The sequence below is a fragment of the Sebastes fasciatus genome, chromosome 18 (genome assembly GCF_043250625.1).
Source record: "Sebastes fasciatus isolate fSebFas1 chromosome 18, fSebFas1.pri, whole genome shotgun sequence".
In the NCBI taxonomy this organism is placed as follows: Eukaryota; Metazoa; Chordata; class Actinopteri; order Perciformes; family Sebastidae; genus Sebastes; species Sebastes fasciatus.
Genome location: NC_133812.1, coordinates 17,821,683 through 17,839,269, shown reverse-complemented (window position 1 = coordinate 17,839,269; position 17,587 = coordinate 17,821,683). Strand labels below are relative to the sequence as shown.

Below are 17,587 nucleotides of genomic sequence, written 5' to 3'. Positions count from 1 at the left end.
ACCCAAAATACCACTGCTATAGCAGGAACAAGCTACAATAGAATTGGTAGACCACGGAGGGAGTATTTAAAATTGGGTTCAGGCTGCACTGAGGGGATGAACAACCTCAGACTGTACTGTAGATGTTTCCTTAGTGTGGACATGCAGGCAGTTTGTCTGTCTTCATTGAAAATACTGTAATATAGTAGTAATATACATAATGTTATTTCATGCTATACTGTTTGTTCCAGTTGTTTGTTATATATAATTTTACTATGTGTAATAGTGAGATTTTGAGACTTACCACCAATAATTATAACACTGGTTGCTTGTTAAAAAAATAAATCTTCTAAAGTCATCTGTCACTTCAAATATTTCATTAAGCACAATTTCCCTTTGTCCATAGTACTAAAGGCTTTATTTGGTTATTGTCAGGATCACAAGCTGCTGAAGCCTAACAACCACATTTCAGTCCCTTTATCACCTGATGAACACATTATCAGTAAGAAGATTTTACTATTGCCGCTCACGCTTGCTCTGATGTGGCTCCTCTAAAAGGTATAATCCTCTAGCAGATACCATGAAGCTAATTCTCAGCTAATTACTCGCTCTGTAGTCTGAGTAAGACTCTTATTTCTGTTTCAAAGTTTAAGCTTCGTATTTTTCTAATTACTTCAAAGTTTTTAGTGTTACTGGACACTAGATATATCCCAGCATGCACTGGGCAGACTACGGCTAACAGCATTAGACAGACATTCACATTGTAATGTCCAATATTTCTGACTTAAATGCCTTTGAATGGTGGGAGGAAACAAAGCTCCTGTAAATATACTTGCAACTAATAAATAAATTTCAGGTCCTGAACAACAGCAACTACAATGCTTCTACAATCTTACATTAGCATGCAGCATTGTGGGTATTTCTGTGAATAGTTGTTGACATTAAAACACCCCGTGGGTCACCAGCTGCTTTGGTACAGACTGACTGTGATGTATCACCAGTATTACTGTGCCATTGTGTTTTGTGATACACAGAGCATCAGCTCCGGTGCATGTCATCTCATTTCTCTCCAAAACCCTAAAAAAATGCCCCTTCTGCACACACATGCACACACACAGCGTGTTTGAGCGTGTGTGTCCAATGTGCTGCGTTACTTATGGGAACAGGTTGCTGATATACGGGTGGCAAATGGGACAGATGCTTCCTTTCTCAGCACATTCAATATCCTCCTTCTCTTACTCTTTGTGTTCTATCTATGAGAACAACCACCAGACAGATGTTAAAACCTGATGCAATCACAGAGAGTTACAGCCATCGCACCCTCAGAGAGCAGAAAACAGAGTGACATAGATGGAAAGGATAATAAAATGCTGGCAAAAAGAGCAACATGACAGCTGTGCAGTTGTTACTCATGAAGCTTACTGGCATTGGTTTGCTTGTCAATGAAAGAGACTCATTGAAGTAGGCATCCTCTGTCGGTGCATCGTATCTGGGTTTACATGTGGGCACCAATATCTTCATTCCCATCATATAAAGTCAGTTTGTTTATTATTTAGTTTCAAAATTTTATTTTTACTTAAAACAACAAGAAAAAGAAGAAAGAAAGATAATTTCACCTGTTTATGATAAATCAGCATGTCATTTGTCTAGAATTATGCTTTTTTGTGAAACAAGCACAGTGATCTGCCTTATCATGTCTCATTTCAAGATATTGATGCTCATTTCTAGAAAATTATATATATAAAAGAAAAACTTACAGTGAGGTGAAAAGATGATGGTATTGTGCCAAGGTATCACATGTGTCTTGAAAAAGATGTATAACTTTATCAAACAAGTCAAGCACACAGCATTGGTGTCATATGTTGTACAGATTGTAAAGCCTTCTGAGAAATATATGAATATGACTAAATTAACTTTATACAGTGGCACAAAAAAAGCTGCAACAAGCATGCCAAACACACATTTTAAATAGCTTGTTAACCATATCACTTAAAGGTATAATATGAAAGAATTAACTTTAAGTACAATGTATAGACTGATGCAAAATATTTTTCTCAATCATCACTTATGTATGCCCCACTAGAAATGTGTGGCAGTGTCCTGTCCTCTGCCTGTATTTTCTCTTTTCTTCTTATTTTGCTTCACTCAGGACGCTTCTGGGCATCTACAAACTGCAAACGTTGGGCCCTACGTGAGGCTGTAATCCCCAGCCAATAACAGCACGCAGGGTGTGCAGGTGGTCAAATGCCGCCGCCGTGTCATGCCCCTCCGCTTCTGATACCAAGGCACAAGTCTTCACATCCAAAGTGGCCGTATTTCACGGATGAGAACGGGCTGTGTTTTGTGCATGTGTTCCAGTGATCCCACTGCTCCTCTCTGTGCTTGGAATGGAGCTATGATCGGTGTGTGTCTGTAGTTTGACGAGAGCAGCGCTGAGCCATAGCAGAGAGAAAGCCTGCATTCATTCGAAATCCGGCAACGCACAGGAATTGTGCGTAGTTAGTTGTGTGTTTATTTCTGTTTTAGAACGTAACCGATCGGAAACAATCCGATCTCTGATCCACTGCTTTGATCTCACTTCGTTCACTCTATAGCTTGCTTGACCATTGCTGCTCTCTCTCTCTCTCTCTCTCTCTCTCTCTCCCTCACTCGTTGAGCTGTGGAGGTGTGGCCAACTTTGAATGCGGTCTGTTTACAATCAGGAACCGACAACGGTTACATATTATACTTTTATATCAGTTTGACTATCACTGCCATTGCATTAAATGGTTTCCATAGTATTTACAGTCTTCTGAATGTTATAGAGAGCAGTTTCTAACTTCCTCCACCATCATGTCCACACAAATTCATTTCCCTTTTTTCATTTTCAAACTTCTGCTCATCAGTGTCTTCGTTTAGATGAAATTGGCAGACAGCCCCAGGACCAAGCCCAATCACTTGTACAAAATCAGCCCTCGTTCTTCCATCTCTTCATTTCCTCCCCTCGCTCTTTTGCCTCCTGCCTCCCAGCAATCAGAGCCTAACATCGTCTCTGCCCCCCAATTACAGAACTCAATCAGGGGCACTTTTCTGTTGAACTCCTGGATGGATCTCTCTTTTCAAGCACCACGCAAATGGATAAAACCAATCTCACACTCATCATCATAGTACAACGCTGTCTTTCATCTGTGTAGTGACTATCATTTCCTAATCGCTCTTTGAAGTGCACTGTGTCGATGAAATGTGTCTGATAGTTGTCTCTCTCCCTTCTAAGGTCGGATCTGTCTGCATCTCTTAAATTTCCTCCAGCTTTGCTCATTCATGCCAAAGTTATTGTTTATGAATGTTGATTCTTGATTTCAAAATCTAGATTAACATAATTTTTTTCCCAATTTCCTGTGCAGAGATTACATTATCCAATCTCTTTATTTTATGTAGTCATGTTTTTTCCTGAATCACTTTAAAGCACTTTCAGAGTTTGAGTTCCTAATAACTTTCTGTTAGTCAGGAAGGAATATGTGTGTAATTTTCATGTGGCAATTGTTTTCTCCACATTCTCAAATAATTAGCATGACTTAACCATTAATCACTTCTTTCAAATTAAACTCCAGTTGGCACTCAGAAATAGCAGAGTCATAATAAGGCCATTGTTCTTTGAGTGCATTACAAAACTGAAAGCCACAGTTTCCACACAGAAACCCACAGTTATTTATGCTTAAACAATCTTTGGTAAAGTGACCAATTTGTTTTTTACACAGAAAAAGCGAAAAATTTAAAACTAGTCATTGGGTGGACCAATAACAACACCCTCTATGGAACAGGGCGCAAAAGAGGTTATTAAAATGCAGTGTTGGGTTACAGTAATATATTACTTTTAGCAGTAACGCAGTAATATAACATGTTACTAATAGGATTTCGTGAATATTATTTATTACATTTACTATGTCAAGTAACGCGTTACCTCCCAAAATTATTTTTTTTCCGTTCTTCCAAACTCCGCCACTTCTGCCACCAGAAAAAAAACACTATAATCGGGCAATTTTAATACAAAGTGGTAGGCTAACCACTGCATGTGAATGCATAAATGGGGCTCCATCTTACAGTAGCTCTTAGACAAGGCAATGATATTCACCATGTTGTTGTCTCCGACAGATCGCGTCATGCACCCACATCCTCCTCCTTGCTCTACGGCTTTCAGATTGGTGACAAGCTAATTCATACAAAGTATGAGAGCAAGCATCCTCCGGTTGGTGTCCCATACTGTTGAAATGTACGCCCTAGCTTGTTTTAACACCAGCAATACCAATAACACAGAAGTTGGGGGTACCAATCAGATCTCATAAAGCCTCCTCCTCCTGCAACTACAGAGACAGTTAGAGACCGTGTGATCAATTTAAATTCATGAAACATCTTTATCCATCCCAAAATGTGTGATATTCAGTCTTGTTTTTATTTTACTTGAAGCGCCAAAGGGTGTTCAGTTCTGATTAATGACCACCCTCACTACCCAAAACAGCTCTATGTTGTTCTTTGAGCATACGAGAACCGCAACTACTTAGGGAAATTCAGCCAACGTACTATATTGCCTGCAGGATATTTTCAGCGCTGTCACACAAGACGGTTTATTAAACGAAGCACAGGGCTGTTGAGAATTGCCACGTAAGGGCTTGTAGCATTGGAGCTGTTGTTTACATGCCCAAAGTGATAAAAACTTCAGCATCTCATGGTGGTGTGAGTGTGACATTGTCCTGCAAATACATCTCACTTTTGCTCCCTCCTAGTTCTCGCAACTGACAGCAGGGAATTGAATGGGACTGCTGCTCTTGCATGGGCTTGCAGGACAGACTCACACAGTCGTAACTCAGGACAAGTTATAGCATCATGACATGAGTGTAAAGACCATATATAAACACTTCAACTCTCTCCACTTGCTTATCTCTCTCTCTCTCTCTCTCTCTCTCTCTCTCTCTCGTGCTTTTCAGCCAAAGATCTTCCTGAAGGTAGAGCTACTGTTGAAGTGTGTGGGGGTAGGGGTTGTCTTTGGCACAGAAGTGGAGAGTCGGACTTGTCAGAGCAGCATGAGTGCTGAAGTAGCAAAGCCACCATTCACAGTGGGCCAAGGAGATGGCTGTTAATGAGAATGAGTGCTAGGCCCAAGTGTCCAGACAGCTCAGCATGTCGGCTGGAGTTTATAGTGGGCTTTTAAAGTCGACCCACCTAACATGATGCCTTGGGCTACTCACAGTGATAGCTACTCAGTAGCCAGTTGGAGTTCATCTGCACTGGTTCAGTAGTTTTCTAGGATTCACACCTGTTCTGTTTTTCAAAGAGGGATACATCATAAAAATATGGCCAAGGATGTTTTATTCTGTTGTTTGCAAATGAAAGAGCGTACGGTGAGCAGAACTCTTGAAAGACAAACGCTTTGGAAGGAAGTTTTGTTTTATGCGTTGAAAGTTTGAAATACATATACTATGAAAACTGGATGTGTGACAGATCTTCTGAGAAAAGACAACCATGCTTACAATGAAAACTGTGTATTTGTTTTTACACTCCTCCTTGTAAAGGAGTATCAAAATGATGTGGTTGTTTTCCAAAGCACAGTCCAGGGGTTTGTTGAAAGAAGTAAAATATACTCATGAATCTGGTGTTCACTCACACAGTATTATTTGCTGTGTGACAATGTTTTTCTGACTCCATGTGTATTGATACCATATTTCAACACACACTGAAAGGTTTATTTTTAGACCCACGGATGCAAACTGTACTGCATGTGTCATTCTTTCATGTAGGTTGAAGCCATTGTTTTGTAGGCATCTAACCTTATTATCAATTCATTTTGGCTCCCTTTGATCATTTTCTTGTCCACACCAGTGAGCAAGTGTAAAACATTTCCATATTTCTTGGCAACATGAGATTGTGAATGCCATGGCCACCTTCATGCCAAAGAGGAAAATGCTTGAATGTTGTGCACAGATATTTGTGTGTGTGTCAGATGGTGGTGGGGGTTTGAAGAAAGGGGTGGTGTGGTTCATGTTTGACTGCGTCTGCTTGTGTGTGAGGATGCATCATTTATTGTGTCCACTGAAGCACTGACCCAAACATTTTCCAATTTTCTACCTGTGAAGATGCCAAACTAAATTAACAACAGACACAAAACAATGAGACAGTGCCGTCAGCCCTGGCAGTCAATGAAGCACCCTCTTGTCTTGTGTTCTTCCTTTAGTCTTACTGTCTTCTCACTAATAGACATTATAAATCATCCTGTTTATTTGGAAATTACAGCTTTTAAAAGGACATGTTATCAGCCAGGCAATGCACTGGTATAATGTATACTAAAAATAGAGGAAATCAAGAACAGAACTGACTGATGGGAAAGCGTGAGACGTGTGAGGAAAAAAAAAGTGGAAGTATAACGAATGAGGGAAAAATATGATGAGACTTAAAAAGTGAAGAGAGTAGTTTAGTAAGGGAGGGGTAAAGGCGCAGGATGAGAGGGAACGTGAGGGTGCTAGAATAGAGAATGAGGTTCATTGTCAGGCAGTAGAGCGCCCAGATTAGATCACAAACTCTACTGTTTTACCAGAGCAATTTGCAAAAAGACCAGAGACAGAGACTGAGAAAAATAAAAGGGAACGGGGGCTATGGGGATGGTGGAAACTAAAAATAATGAAGTTTTGTGCAGAGACCAAAGGGCAAAACTGGAGTTAAGGAAATGGGTAACGATGATGCAACCCCGACATTTATATGTAGCTATTCTCAGTCAATCAGTGATTGACATTCAATGACAACTGGCAGTGCAAATGCAGGAAGTAGAATGGCATCGATATAGCTTAAGCTCCCAGGAAGAGAGCCGGGCTATGAAGCAAAGTTACAAAGTTTCGTAGTGGCCAAACGGTAGGATTACAGCTTCCGTGTCCGTCATGTGATGCCATTGGGCCCAAAAATACTTTTTCCCATAGACTTACATTAGGAAAGAGAAGTCCATTTTTTTCAGGTAAATCAACACCCCAGTATGAACACTTGAATAGGCCTTACTATATATTATTTAAATCATTAGGTCCTAAAAGTTGTAAAATGCACTAATAGCCGAATCTATATAATAGCCGAGTTATTTTCCTTCCTCTGTTCATATGAATGAGACCCAGACCGAGTGTGTAGTTTTCCTAATTACGTATTTTCGCAGACAAATACTTCAACAGTTTTACAACAAACTGCGGCTTTCTTGACTTGCAAAATTATGTTTTAAATTTACAAACATCATATGTGTGATTCATGGAAAAATTCAAACGGAATAAAAAAATATTTGTCTCTCTCCGTTGACTATCATTCATATTTTTTCTGAAATAAGGTCCCATGGTGGTCCATCGGAAGGGGAGGGACTTCGACTCTCTATGGGCCCTTTGGATGCGAAAGATCACCAGATGATACGGGTACTTTATCACTCGGCAGTCGGGCCATTTTGGCTTCATGTGCCACTGAGAAACTCTCATAGGAATGTACAGGAGCCCACCTCCAGCGCTGTATCCAGTTCTCTTTATACAGCCATAATATAGCTTAGCAAAAACTAAGGGTGAGGTCAGGATGGTGGGCTATACAACTATACAGATTTTTCAGCACAAGTTAGGTTTTCACACCTGCATATTGGGCAAATTTCCTTATTTTTTAAAATGGTGTACTGAGTGTTCCCTCCGGATTCCTTTCAGGGAGCTGCAGGTTAATATGATTTGTTTGTTTACAGGCTGATGGATCTCTGTGGTGAACTGAATGAACTGATATTTGGCTTTGCACAAAGGGTCACGACACACCAACCTCATTATTCTAGGGGGTTGTGACTTGAAAAGGTTGAGAACCACTGGTTTATGTTATCCATGCTACTTATGTGGTAATGGTAATTTCCACATACCTATGCAAATATATAAATGGGGAAAATTGCAAATATCCCTCAGAAATAATAGAACCATTTCTGGAAATGTGGGGAAAAGTAGAGAGGGTGCGCTATGACTTTGCCTTTTCTGTCACTGTGAGCTGTAGGCTATTATCTGTCCAAAGAGACATCAGTCTGGAAATGTGACATGAAATTACCCACAATCCCATTCTGCCCTCCCATCAACTTGGCAGTTTCACAGCCCCCCAGAGTTGCAGGATCATTTTTGTTTGGGATTTCAAGTGAAATTGTCTGTGCTTATGTGTGCATCTGCATGCAAGTGTGTGAGAAGGAATGAGAAAGAAATAAGTCGTGTACTCAGGTTGAAAGATTGACATTGAATGGAATAGAGGTTTCTTTCCGAAGATAAAGATATTGTAGGTGGATCCAACAGCACAAACTTCTTCCTGTTACTGCTTCATTTGCAAAGTCATTATAGACTAGTCTAAGTGCGAGTGATTTGACAGTGAGGATAAACTCTTCAAGTGCCTCATTAACTACTTTAAAAACTTCACCAACATTCCTCCTATAATATGTCAGCTTTTTTAACAGTATAAGACAACTTGTGGTATAATATTTGCCTGCATTGCAAGACTAATTTGCCTTTGAATATTGCCTCAAGGCTTTGCAATCATATTCAGGCTCACCAACCAGACACTGAAGCCTCTAAGGCTCTGCAAAAGGCCCTTACTAATGTCTTTCGGGACTTGAATGTACTAATATATTCCTGAAGTAAGTTTTGAACACCTGGCTTAGTCCCCAGACTAAAGACAGGCCCCATCTACTTTCCATCTGTCTGGCTGTTGGGCCCAGATGTGCTGACCAGGAACAGTAATGAAGGCAAGGGTAGAGAGAGCAGAAAATCAGGACAAATGCAGAGGGGTATACAAGCTATACCTCTCATACACATTTATATAAAAATAAATATGATTTTGAGGACATTTCAAACAAGCAAGTTTAAGTTCATAGTTGTTTTGGGGCCAAATGTCGTATACTGTAGCAGAATATTTTACTTATTCATACTTGGCCTATGTAGTTAATGTTGAACACAACTTTTCTTGTAAATATAAATTCTACCATCATTTCACAGAACTGATATAGAGATGGGCAAACCAATCTTCTCTGATAGGCCTGCATTCATTATCTGTTGTCACTGATGATTTATGAGTCTGGCGGTCCGGGGAACTGGCAACCATATGTCTGCTCATCCCTACACACACAGGACCCATCCTATTAATGATGTTCAGATTCATCATTCAAAGACACAATAAACACACTGAATGATCTTTTAATGATATCGACAACACCAGAGCTTTTCCTCTATTAAACTCCCAGCTCTGCCAAACAAACTCAACGGAAAGACTTCGATTTAAGAAGGAAAAAGCTCTGTAAAGCAATTTTGTGTTCCAGTGGAGGGTGTTGTTGCCAGACACGGACAGAGAAATTACCCTATTCCAATTTTCCATCAATCAACGTGGTATTAGGTTGAAAGAGAGGAAATCACATTAGGTTCAAAGATGTCCATTAGCTGGGTGCTAATCTAAATTTGCTTTCCATTGTGTTGAGTGACTCATTATCTGGTTAGTGCCCTAATACCATGTAAATGATAAGATGCACATCATCAGCTTTCAGCATACTGAATACCCCATGTAATACATTTGCATAAAATGTACTAACGCAACCTTGTAAATCCTTATCTTGATGGTTTGGTCAGTTGAGAGCCCTTCCTTAAATAATTAGAGAGGACTAAATATGCAGAGACTGTATTTTTTCCAGCAACTCCTACATGTGAGTACAAGAAGTGCATGAATATCTGTGGCTGTTGTGTGTTGGACTCTGGTCCATCTGTGCTGGGCTGTCCCCTGCTCTGTAGTAAATGTTATCTGTTCTGGCAGAGAGTCCATGTCAAGTGGTGTGAGGGTGACAAAGGGGGTTAGAGTCACGCTCTGTCCCTTGTCAACCCAGTTCAGGTCTCCCTCCTTCCCCCATGGCCTGCTGGGTCTCTGTGATCATGGACAACTCAGGCATACTGGTACATCCGACGGGATCAGGGCAGCCATGCTGGATCTGTTTTCACAAGTGGAACAGCAGCCCCTTGTGGGATTAGTAATTGGACAAGGACATTCAGGGACATGATTTTGTGAGAGCTGTCATAAGGGAAAGCTCTCTGTCTACAGTCTAAAGTTTTGTCGAAGAAGTGTGCACAGAGATTAAGTTGATTGTATTCCAAAAATAAAATTAATAGAGTTGTTGCTGAAATCAAAGGTAATGATTTTGTTGTCCTTGTACCATCTGTTGGTATGTACCGTTATATTGTAATGACCCAACAAAACTTGGGGAAGATGTGAGCAAAGTAGTGAAAGTATAATAATCATGACAACTCCCTGTGCATATGCTGCATTAAGCAAATCATTCTGATTTGGATTGTTATTGTCAAAGCATAATTCATCTTTACACAGGAGCGATTCCATTGTCAGCCATAGGACAGTATATATAAATAAATAAAAGTTAATGTTCCAAAAATGCAGAGTAAACCACCGATTACATATCACATGGCAGCCCTTTCCCTGCAGAGTCACGCTAAAATGATGGACATGTCTTTCATTGGATCATTTAGCGCTCGTTGATCTCATGATTACCATGTTAACTGAGCTGTCAGCTTTGGCATCTGGCATCACTGATTCAAGCAGGGGGAGAGAAACTAGGAAGGCAGGCCCACTTATCACGCATGGCCACACAATCTCTATTGTCTTCCTCTGAAAGCTAGCCGGCTTAATTACGTGCTAAAAACATCTTCAAACAAACTCCTTTCACTAAGTAACGTATATCTGTCCAGTCTTGTTTAGTTCAAGCAGGATTGCAAATATGAATACAAACAGCTTGTGCAGACACACACACATTTCAGATGGAAAGATCTGATCTCTTTCTTCACACATCACCGCTGTCATTTACTGCAAAACCATCCAATGGATTAGTGGATCAGGAGACAATTTACAAAAATGAACAGAAAGAAAAAAGCATGAGACATGATTAGAGAGCGTAGACAACTGAGTGATTGTTTCATCAGACTGTCAAATATGCCTATCCTCCACCAAAATCAGACAAAGTGAGAAACTGTTCTGAATGTGACCACCAACAACGGTTTAATGATATTATTTCAGGCAATCTGACGCTCACATTTAATATGCTCTATATCTGCAGTGCAGCACAGAAAAAAAGCTCTGCATCTTTCTTTCTCACGCACAAAGAGCTTGCATCATAAATCATTTATGCAAAATATTTTCAGGGGACCCGATTTTGATTCATATTCTAATCAAAAGCCTTTTAGTTTGATTAGAACACGAAAAAACAATGCAGGTATAATATTGATTAAACAAATCAAAACTTAAACCCCTCTCAATGTGAGGAGCTGCCTACTTATATTTGGAGTTTGCAGCAAAGAATAGCAAAATTAACATAACTTTACATAACAGTGTAGAGCCATCAAAATGTTTGCTGCCATGGACAACAAGTAGTAGTTATATATATATATGTCTTTGTAAAAACAGTGGCTCTTTATACATCCATGGTCAGCTTGATCGCAGTCGTTGAATTAATTTAACATGAATATCAGTATATGGGTGTCGCGACAGTTATAGCGTTGGCTTATTCGACCACGGAGATGCGAGTGACGGCTGGCTTGACCACACGTTACACCAATATAATAACGTTTCCTGTCCATGACGGAGTTAGCATGCAGCTTTGGCAATGATGTCTAGCTCTGCTTTTCCTGGCAATGTGTGAAACCCAAAGTGTTTCCATACCTTACTGTGTGCGTAGTGTTTACCACTTCGGATTTAAAATTTGAGGGTGCAGCTCATATCCACTTGGACCCTCCGCCGCTTCCTACCTTCTTGTTTTGGCTCGCTGCGGCCGACTGCGGTTTGTTTTGGTTGACGGATACGGAACGGATATGACGTCACGTTACTCAGACTACAACAATAAAAGCGTTAACGTCCTTCTACCTCCACATAGACTTAAATAAAGCAAATATATCGGTTCTGGCATTAAAAAATCTATTTCAAAACCGTAGAAAAAAAATCATGATACATAGGTGAATCAATTTTTTTCCCACCCCTATTATAACTAGTGACTATAGCTTCCAGCTAACAATCAGTGACATCTCAACAGACCAAAAATAAGTCATATGACGGTTCCTCAAATGTTTCCTTCAACCTCTATGTGACTCATTGCTTAATTTCTAATGTGAGAAATGAGATAAATTATAAAGGAGAGTGAAATTCAGAGCCCAGACAGGACGGTGTGCACAGACCCAGAGCAGAGCCCCAGGTAACAGATGGAATTTATTGATTGGGGATATATCTCTATTAGCCAAGTCCAAGGTCATTGAACCTAGCGTCTACCTGTGACGTGTTGTCAGTCTGTGCTTAGCATGATAAATGACGTCCTATCCATACAGACCTGCATAACTTGATATTACTAATATTCTAGTAGCTTTCATGACAGAATATACATATAGACGTCAGTATTTTGATCAGAGAATGTGCACAACACACAACCCTTGCACTCATGTTTTCCCTGTACCACCAACACTCTTGTTATTCACTATGGCACAACAGCTTTGTATCCCCATCCCTTGTTCATATCACAATCTGTCCTGCTGACACTGATCAATGGCAGTGCCAACATGGAAGATGGAGAGAACAACGAAGGTATTGACAGCAAGAATGGATTTTACAGGAAGCTAGTCAGTACAGTCGCACAGTGAATGGCTGTGGTGGGGGCTTGTCAAAGCAAATGACTTACTTCATCCATTTCTCATTTTTCCTGACCCACCACTCTTCCTTTCTCTGTGATGAACAGTAATGTGCTTAAATTGAGTGTAGTGATTCAGTATCATAAATAGAGGCAGTCATTACAACCACCAACACTCATCTACAGTACATTGCTTATACACTGATAGTATAAGCAATGCTTGCGTGACTTAGATTAGTCAAAAGATTCACAGATGTTGTCTCTTGGCTACATTTATCAGCCAAAGCTTTTTAAAAATCTAGCTAATTAAACCATTTAATCACTGAAACATGAATTTTAGATACAACCATTTACTTCATCCACAGAGAATATTTTTTAGATCAATTACTGCAAATCTGGAAGGGACTAGCTGATTGAAAATTAGACCATTAAGTAAAAAAACTGCTAAAGGGACAGCTAAAGGGATTGTATGAAGTACTTAACCATACTCGTGTATTACCTCCAGTAGATGACGGTCGGCACGCCCCCAGTTTGGAGAAGCAAACAGGAGTTACCGGCACGTAAGCTAAACAAGGTACTGCTGCAGCAGTAAAACATACGTCCGTCCCATTCTCGTAAACGTGATACGCAAACACCTGGAGGGAATTTCTTCAAATTTGGCCCAAACGTCCACTCAAGGATGAACTGATTAGATTTTGGTGGTCAGAGGTCAAGGTCACTGTGACCTCAGGTCCGTCCCATTCTCCTGAACGCGATCTCTCAGGAAAGCCTGGAGGGAATTCCTTCAAATTTGGCACAAACATCAATTTGGACTGAAGGATGAGCTGTAATGAATTTGGTGGTCAAAGGTCAAGGTCTGTGTGACCTCACAAAACATGTTTTTGGCCATAACTCAAGAATTCATATCAATTTCACACAAATGTCTAATAGGATAAAGTTATGAAGTGATGATATTTTGGACAAACATGGATGTAAACTGCAACTTGACGGGTTGTCGGAGGCATACAACCGCAAGGCGGTAATTCTAGTCTTTTAAATGTTCCTTATGTGTCCCATAAAAGTACCGGTGAGAGTGCCTTCTGTTTTATGCCCCTAAACTGTGGAACTCACTGCCTCTGGATATTAGAATGGCAAGCTCTCTCTTTATAGTATAGTACTATTATAGCCTTAGTTTTTAAGCTTTAATCATTGGTTTTTACATTATATTTATCCATGGTGTTTATTTTATTCTATTGACTTTTATTTATTGATTTCCAACATTTTATTGTCGGCATTTTTAGTCTTGCAAAATTGTATTTATTGTTGTTTATTGCTGGTTTTTTTTTCTCTATGTGATGCACTTTGGGCTGCATGATTGTATGAAAGCTGCTATATACATGAAAAAATGTTGAGTTGAGTTTTATCATATTGCTATTTGTTTTGTTGCATGGAACTCAAACACATGTTATATGCTTATGCTAACTAGATCACTGATGTAAAATGTCCAAAAAGAAGTAAAGGTTTAGATGAATATGAATAGGTAATGAGTGACAAACTAATTGTACATGTTTTGCATTTATTCAGACAAGAGTTTTGTGGAATAATATATCTGTAAGAAGAAATGCATAATGCATAAGTTAAATCTCAGGAAGGTTCTTGATAAAAAGGAAATTATGTGCACACTGAGTAAAGGCAAAAGCCCACCAACTGATTAGCAAATTAATTGGGTGCATAGCTTGTGTTACAGCAATAAATAATTTTCCGATTGTATTCACACAGTCTGCATATATCAGCCCAGTCATTGTTATGGTCCCCCAGGGACAAAGGCTGGATATTATTGAATATCAGTGGGGCACTGCCCCTAGCTGCTTGAGGAATGACTCAGACTGCAAATAAAGCATTAAAGTTCAGTTGGCCAATAGACCAGCTTAGCAGATGTTGGCTGCTTGGATAATCCTCCCTACTGGCTCTGGTGGATGTTTTGACGGCTCCCTCTCTGACTCTGTACTTTGAGTTACCGCTTTCAAATCCTTACATATCAACACGTGAAAATACACAGCTACAGTAATAGAATGCTTGCAAGTTTATGATGGAGAACTGCAAGAAACTTGATTGAGGTCTCTTAAAAGGACTTTTCTCATAACTTTTCCACCAGACTTTTTGAAGGTTGCTATCACCCATCATATGCTCAGCTTAGACTACATTGACTACGTTTACATGTACAAAATATTACGTTTTGGTATTCCACCAATATTTCCGTTTACGTGCAGCCATGCAGGCGGACTTGTTCGACTGTGCGAACACAGCCTCCCTCTTTCATTCCTTCAACCACCTTTTTGAAAAGGTTGGCGTTGCAATATTTGTGCATATCCAAAAACCTGTTGTCTTTAATGATGTTTAAAAGTAGGTGTGTTTCTCCTTCCGACCAGAAATGTGAACTTTTCTTTCGGGCATGCATCTCCGTAAACTTTGACTGTATTTTCAACAGTCTGACATTGCTCACACCTATTCATATTCCATAAAAAACCTCAGGTAGTCAGATGTTCTTGAACTGCATAGATAAACCTCCCTCCTGTCCTCCGACAAGATGGGCTACTGGTGCAAGCTACTGAAACGTACATGGCAGAATAAGCCTGTAAATCTGGACCTGTTTGGTCAAACCGTGTCTCTTCACTTTTCCTTCTACAGTCAGTACCTGCCAGGGGGGTTTGGAGGTCTGCCTGGGAGCAAAATCAAGAGCAATGTCTTTATTGCTGGATTTTTCTTAAACACACAGTGAGCCCACACCATGCAAATGGTATGACTGGACTTGGAATCTATTGAGTAAATTGACTAGGGGTGCTGACGTGATGAATATAAATCATTTGTGGCTCTTTGTGTGTGTGACTTGTGGGACTGTCTGTGCAGGTGAAAAAACGTTACCTCTCTATGATGAATGCATACCCAGTGCAGACTGGTCTAGCTAATAGAACTACATGGAAGACGGATGGTAAACGTTTCAAAGGGCAAAGTTCATGTTCAAAATCATTATCATGTGTCTTAGAGGACCAAAGGCTTATTGGACAAAACAATTCACTCTTCAAATCTGAATTAGACTGGCTGACTATGTTTGGATTATATATCTAATACAGAAAGTAAACAAATAATGTCTTCTTGTGAGTGTGCCTTCCTGACTTAAAATAGCCCTGCTCATCCATCTCACAGATATGCAAAATAAAGCGTAGGGATGTTTAATGAGCCTCTGCAAGACGTGGACTGAGTGTCTGGCTTGTTACTGGAAACCGCTTTGTTTCCAAAGTGTTGGATGAAATGTGGGAATGGTTGAGAATAAATATAGCCACAGAATATATTATGTACAATGATATACTGCTGTACACAGTTTGACTTGTGGTGTCTACTTGCACTACTTGCACTGTACTACCTCTGCACAGTGTCTGTGTGCTGTCTGCTGCAACAAATAAATCATGTAATATCTAGAGATGCTCCGATCACATTTTTTGCCACGATATAATTTCGGATCGTCGATGAACCATATCGGCTGATACTTATCTTTTTTTTTTTTTGGTCATAGCCGCTGATATACAAGGCTCCAGACTAACTTTCTTCACCACCATCCTGAAAAATAATTTCAACCGTCCTGAAGTCAGTGTAAACGTGATGTTGTGGAGCACCACCTGTTCAAGAGATTGATTCGGCAACACAGTTACATGATGTATCCTATCACCTACTTCACCACTTCACCATGTAACATAATCAGAAGTTCACAATAGTGTTCAATTCAGGAGTTACTAATGTTGAGATGTTTTGTGTAATTCATAGCTCATGCAGATGACACAAGGATCCGGTACTATTTTGCAGATCTATGGTGCACCCACGCAGCTTGCTTTATTCTCTTTAAAGGTGCTCTATTTGATATCCAGAGCATTAATATAGCAGCAAACAACTATTTGCTATGTAAAGATATAGAGGAGTAATGTCTACCTGAGCAAAGAATGAAGTCACTCTCCCTCTGTGTGTGTTGTAATCTGAGCTTCTCCGCGCTTTGTTGACATAGCTGGGCCAGCCACACGTGCTTTTAGTGCAATAGTGCCCCACTGGCCAGCTCATGGACGCCGCTCTGCACTGTTCTCATACTTTTGGTTACTAATGGGGTCCCAACCGATGGCGCTGTTGCGGAAGTGTAGCGCCCACCCTCTGGTTCCCCCTTAGGTAAACATTGTTAGCTCTGTCAGCACTTTTACCGTTGTTTGCACTGTCAGCTCTGTTAGTAGCGTTAGTTACGAGCCACTGGCTCGCTGTCGCCATGTTGAGAGCCGTTAGAAATGCTCCCAATCCCGTATTTATAGGTATGTGGTCATGGCTTGTGCTGTCTGTGTAACTAAACAACATGATTATGTGGCTGAATTATGCAGAATTTCATTGGCAGCATTGTATTTTTGATCAAAATGTGTCTGCATTGCCCAAGTGATGTTTCTGAGTGATGTGCAAGCAACACCAGCGGTGACATGGAGCAGACTATTACTTGAAGAGTTAGGGAAGTTACCCTATCATACACAATAGTTGGTAAGTTACCCTATCATATACAGTAGTCTTTTCTAACACACAGGATGATGGAGAGAGCACATATTCTTATGATGATATGAACCCACTCTTTTCCCTCGGGATTTTAATGTCCAGCAGTGGCATGACTCAGGTTAATGTGAATATCAGTGAATCATCCTGCAGTCTACAGCATTGCCCTGGTTGCCTTTGCAGCTCAGGTGGATCTTTTATAACACTCTGCACCTGTGTGTCACGGCCACTGTCCAAAGTGCTAATCCAGACGCCACCAGGGATGCAGGGGCTGTCCAGGGTACTTGCTGTCTTTGATACACTGACAGGCATTATTCCCACTGCCAACAATGATGATACAATTTTCACAGCTGGTGAGATTTGCCATTTCAGACATTCTGTAGATGCACACCTCTA

At 40.3% G+C, this 17,587-nt stretch overlaps 1 long non-coding RNA gene across 1 annotated transcript in view; it reads left to right on the top strand.

Moving 5' to 3' along the window:
- The window catches only part of LOC141755648 (uncharacterized), a 104,719-nt gene that overhangs the window by 26,715 nt on the left and 60,417 nt on the right, over window positions 1-17,587 (top strand). The gene's annotated exons all lie outside the window — the stretch shown is intronic.